Raw genomic sequence first — 5,088 nt, 5'->3', positions numbered from 1 at the left:
AATGGGTAGTTGACTGTTTGACCAGTCAAAGTTTGACTGGTCAACAGGGTGTGGGGGACCCACATGTCATTGGAACAGATCTTTCTTTTTTAAAAATATTTCTATATTACATTAGGTTTAGTTTATCTTTCTTCTAGGGGGTTTTCTGCTAAAATGGGGTTAGGATAATTAACCAGGGGGTTTTATTGCTAATGGGGGGGTTAGCCCAAGATCTAACAGGGCCGGCCTATCTAGCAGAGAGCCCACCGGCTGGGCTCGCAGAGACGGCGACCAGGAGCTGCGCAGCCGACGGCAGGCGTGCGTGGGCGTGGCACGAGAGCGGGCCTCCCGGGCGGGGCGGCCAGGATTCGGTGAGGGCAGCAGCGACAGGAAGCAGCAGCAGAAGGCTGGGCGGACAGCAGCAGTTCAGTAAGCAGCCGCAAGCAGCGCAGGAGAAGGAGCAGTGCCGCGGTGCGGCAACAGCGGCGGCAACAGCAGAAGGGGCAGCAGGGGCGTGGCCAGGAGTGGTGGGGCGCGAACGGGGCGGTCGGGAGGCGCGGGAGCGCGGCCACGGGCGGTGAGCGCGCCGGGAGCAGAGCTCCGACTATGGCGAACACGGACGAGCACGGGAGCGGCGGTAAAACGATACAGATCGAAGGGATAAGCACGAGAATCGGTCGAGGGGCTCACCCTGGTGCTCGTGGACGAGGTAGGGAGGTCGGGGAAGCTCGAGAGGCGGCGAATCCGACGACGGACGGCAGCGGCCGTGGCAGGGAAGACGGCTCGATCCACGCGTACGGTGCGGCTCCAGTTGAACTGATGCACGCGGATGACAGAGTCGACGACGAGGAAGTCCCTGGACGACCTCTCGGTCGCCGGGGAGGCCAGTGGCCACAGGGACGGCGACGACGCGTTGACGACAGCTCAGACACGAGGTTCAGACGAGAAGCGCGAGTGGGAGAGGGGAATTTCGGGGCTAGGGTTCCAGAGGGGTCGCGGGGTTCCTCTTGTAGGCGTCCAGGGGGAGCTGGATGCTCAGCACGTGCAGATCCCCGGCCATGGACGTGCTCAGATCGTCCACGGGGTGTGCTGTGAAGAGGAAGTGGGAGGAGGGCGGCTGGGCTGGGCCTCCCCAGCCACATGGGCCAAAGCGCCCAGCTGTTTAGTTATTTCTCTTGTGTGTGTGTGTTTACTGTTTTTCTTTTTATACACTGCTTTGTATTTAGTTTTAGGTACTAAATGATTTTAAATAAATGTGCAAGTATCACATAAATTCCAGGAAACACCTTGGGCTAGTCCAACAAGTTCAAATATTTTTGAATAGTTTACATATTTATTTAAATTGAGATGGTCTAGTTAAAAGCTTTATGGGTCAGTTACAAATAGCTTAGGGGCATTTTATCATTCTGAAAAATGTTGATCCTTTCATCATAAATTGTTAGCGAATATTTGCAACCAAACCAACATTTTTATTTTGCCATTTGAAAACTTTAATTATTTGACTTTAAGTTAAATTTGAATTTGAATCGGGTTTGGATCAAAGTGAGGTTAACAACAGTAATCGTGGTGACGTGGCATTGTTGGTAGAGGGTTACTATAGCTTTAATTATCTGGGCGTTACAACCCGGGTGTACAATAGTTCAAAAAAGAACATATATCAAACGTGATCCAAAAAATCTGAAGTTTTGCGACATGAAACATGATAAAGTATTTTTAGGTTCTTGCAAAAATTTATCCACAAATAACTCTCAACAAAAAAATACACATGTACACAAAAGTGAATGAACTTTTCTTGAGCTTTCGAATGTTAATTTTGTGGATGGAATTTTGCAAAAACCTAAAACATTTTATCATGTTTGGTGTCACAAAATTTCTGAATTTTTGAATAACGTTTGATATGTGTTTATTCAACACCCATATCATGCATAGATGGCATGGGACCCACTTTCAATGGATGGCTTGCTTTATATATGTCTCTATGATCAGTGCACCCCACATGTCAGCACAAAGGGAAAATCAATTTTTAAAATATTTATTTATTTACGTGTAGATTTTATTTAAAACATTTAGTAAATACAGATTTTTTTTAATTTTTAGTATATATAAAAAAGTTATACCTCGTGGCTTATATTTGAATTATACAAAATTACGAATACAAACATTTTTATTAATATTCTCTTGTGATAAATTTCACTCATGGCGTAAAATAATAACTCCTATATAATTGAAGTAAAGTCGGGTAAATATTTATAAAAACAGTTGTAGTTCTTAATTTTGCATCACTATGATTAATTATAAATTATATAAAAAATTCTTACGCAACAAACTGAATCATAAAATATGCATATAGTTATTAAAGACTCCCTCCGTTCCAAAATAAGTGTCTTGAGCTTAGTACAAATTTGTACTAGAGCTAGTACAAAGTTAAGACACTTATTTTGGAACAGAGGGAGTATTTTTGTAATTAATATAATTTTTATTAATTATAATTTAGAAAATATTTGTACTATTATAAATTATAATAAAAAATACTACTTTTTATATGATTTTTTCAAAAACAATACATCAATACTTTTTAAAATTACTTGAACATTTTGCTAAATAATTTATTTTTGTATGTGTATAATATTTAAAACACACGAATGTTTGACCTTTATTTTTATTAGTATCATTATAGTTTACGTAATTTTTATAAATTCTAAAATAAATAAAAGAAAGAAAAAATGTGCAACATGGGCCGCACTAACTGCAGCCCATTTAAACCACACGGGCGCATTCCTTTACATTACATGTGTGGCGTGGTGGCTAGCGCAGCCGGTTTGATGGTGCGACGTTGCTAGTTCGAGGCGCCGGCGGTGATAATTTTTATCGTTTATTTTGGCTTTGCGCCGACATGTGAGCCCCACTGGTTATAGAGACATAAATAAAGGAAGCCATACGTTGGAAGTGGATCCCATGCTATGTGTGCAAGCTAATTACAATGCGGTGCTACGTCGGTGCACTATACTTCTATAGATGGGACCGTATTTGCACGTTTGTGTCAAGTTCTAGAACCAGTTTAACGTATTTTTTAAGTTCAGACACTAAAGTGGATATCGATGACAAGTTTAAGTATCACTAGTGATATTACCTCATATTAGACCTTATAAAACAAGATGGAGGGACTAGACAAGTTAAGCGAACTAGTGAGCTTATGACGCTCCTCTAGTCATCGACCATAATTTTGACTATTATAAATACTGTGACCAAATAAAGCGAGAATCATGGACATCTTTTTTGTTAATTTTGATAGTAAAAATTGTGGACTTTGGTGTATTTAAGTTCACCCCAGGGTGTTTCCTCGAAGAAAAGAATGGTGGAAAATTCAGCGGCTATAAGCCTATAAGTGCATTTTGCACATCGATTTTCCTTGGTGGCGAGACGACTCGGACCGAGACCCCCGGGTCGTCGTCGTGTTGCTGAGTTGAATGGTCTGCCGTCTGATGCATGTCTCTCTCTCTCTCTCGCCGCCGGTCGTGCACGCACGGCCAAGCTGTCACCACTCGACCTTGCAGCATCCTTGACTAACCCGTGAAATATATCCGAGCAATCACGTACGTACGGCATGAGTGACGAATTAAACATGCACTTGTCTCTATTAAGAAGTGTAAATAGCTTCACTTACGGACAGCACTTCACTAGCGGAACTAATAATACAAGTGCATGTTACGTACTCATTAAGCTTCGGTGGTGGCAAGTCGAGCCGAGATCCGGGTCGTCGTAGTCGTCGTCGTCTCGCGCGCTGAGGTGAGTCGTCGGCTCCCTCTCGCCGGTCGTACCACGGCCAAGATGGATAATCATTGCAATGCTAATCACTTGCGCGACCAGCAATCCTGTAGGTGGGCGTCGATTATCCATCTTCAAGACTTGAACGGGCCAAACGCACCAGAAAAGAGCTTCATCTGTCAAAAAGCAAGTGACCAATTAGCTGATCTTTTTCGACGACTGGCCTGGCCGGGCTCGACTTATGCACGTCTATAAATGAGTGCCCTGCCCAAGCAGCAGCAGGATCCAGAACACCTACTGCAAAGCCTCTCCAACTAGCCACAGCTGACCACACATAGTACATGCGTATAACTTGAGCCAGCCAGCCAAAGCAACGATTATGGCGTCCATGGCGAGAGCTGCCCGCCTCCTGCTGGTCGCGCTGCTGGTCGTCTCCGCGGCGGTCACCGGCTGCCATGGCTACAGCATCGGTTAGTATACCGTGGTACCTTCGTTCTTCTTGTTATAGTGACGATCTTCTGGATTCCGTTACCGGTTCTGAGTAAATTACTACCGTGGATGCGTTTCCTTTCCAGGTGGACCGGGGTTAATCCCCGAACCACGGAGCGGGCGTGGAAGACCCTATGATCCTTTATGCCGCGGACTGCGATGCCGGACGCTGCCGCCACGCGGCCGCGGTGGCGCACCCTACCCCTATGGCGGTCCTCCTCCCCCTCCCCCTCCCCCGGACAACGGAGGACAGCCTTGATGCTTGGCATGCATGCAAGAAAGCTACGACCTCTCACCGAACTGATACTAATACATGGAATAAGACTTAAGTTTGGTGTTTTCCCTGATACGGGTCATGTATACATGGAATAAGAAAGCTATTACATGGAATAAGACTTGAGAGTGGTTTTTCTAGCGGTACCGGTTTCTACCGGGTATGCACACACCACACAATCGTGGTTCGAGATTATGGTCAACATAGTGATTTGTACGTATTTCGATGGGCAGTACATAATCTCAACCCATGTGTACATCTGTACATGTACGAAACAGTAGTAATACCATGTGGGGCTCATGTGTGAGCCATGCTTCACCCATATCTCCGCTGGGCGCTGGCTGTCCTGTCCTGTGACCTAAATCGATATATGCGGCCGTCCTCTACGCTTGTGATTCAGATTTCTCTGTCGACCTGGTTACATTTGAACTACAAATCCGTCCGCGTACTACGAATTTTCAAATGGAAGTTCGGTCCTCTTCTTTTTTTCTCAAGGTAATCTCTCCTCGTAGATAGTATTGAATTTAATTGTTTTTATCTGCGGGGAACTTTTCCAGCTACAGATCTGTTCTGTATTGCTA

At 44.9% G+C, this 5,088-nt stretch overlaps 1 non-coding gene across 1 annotated transcript; it reads left to right on the top strand.

The window, feature by feature from the left end:
* The first annotated feature begins 4,024 nt into the window (after window positions 1–4,024).
* LOC109783441 (uncharacterized) lies at window positions 4,025–4,647 on the top strand. Its single transcript, XR_012205786.1, has 2 exons — window positions 4,025–4,214; window positions 4,320–4,647. It is a non-coding gene; the product is annotated as an uncharacterized protein (transcript).
* Window positions 4,648–5,088: the final 441 nt, after the last annotated feature.

The sequence above is a fragment of the Aegilops tauschii genome, chromosome 3, assembly GCF_002575655.3.
Source record: "Aegilops tauschii subsp. strangulata cultivar AL8/78 chromosome 3, Aet v6.0, whole genome shotgun sequence".
Classification (NCBI taxonomy): Eukaryota; Viridiplantae; Streptophyta; class Magnoliopsida; order Poales; family Poaceae; genus Aegilops; species Aegilops tauschii.
This window is presented reverse-complemented; position numbering and strand designations above follow the sequence as displayed.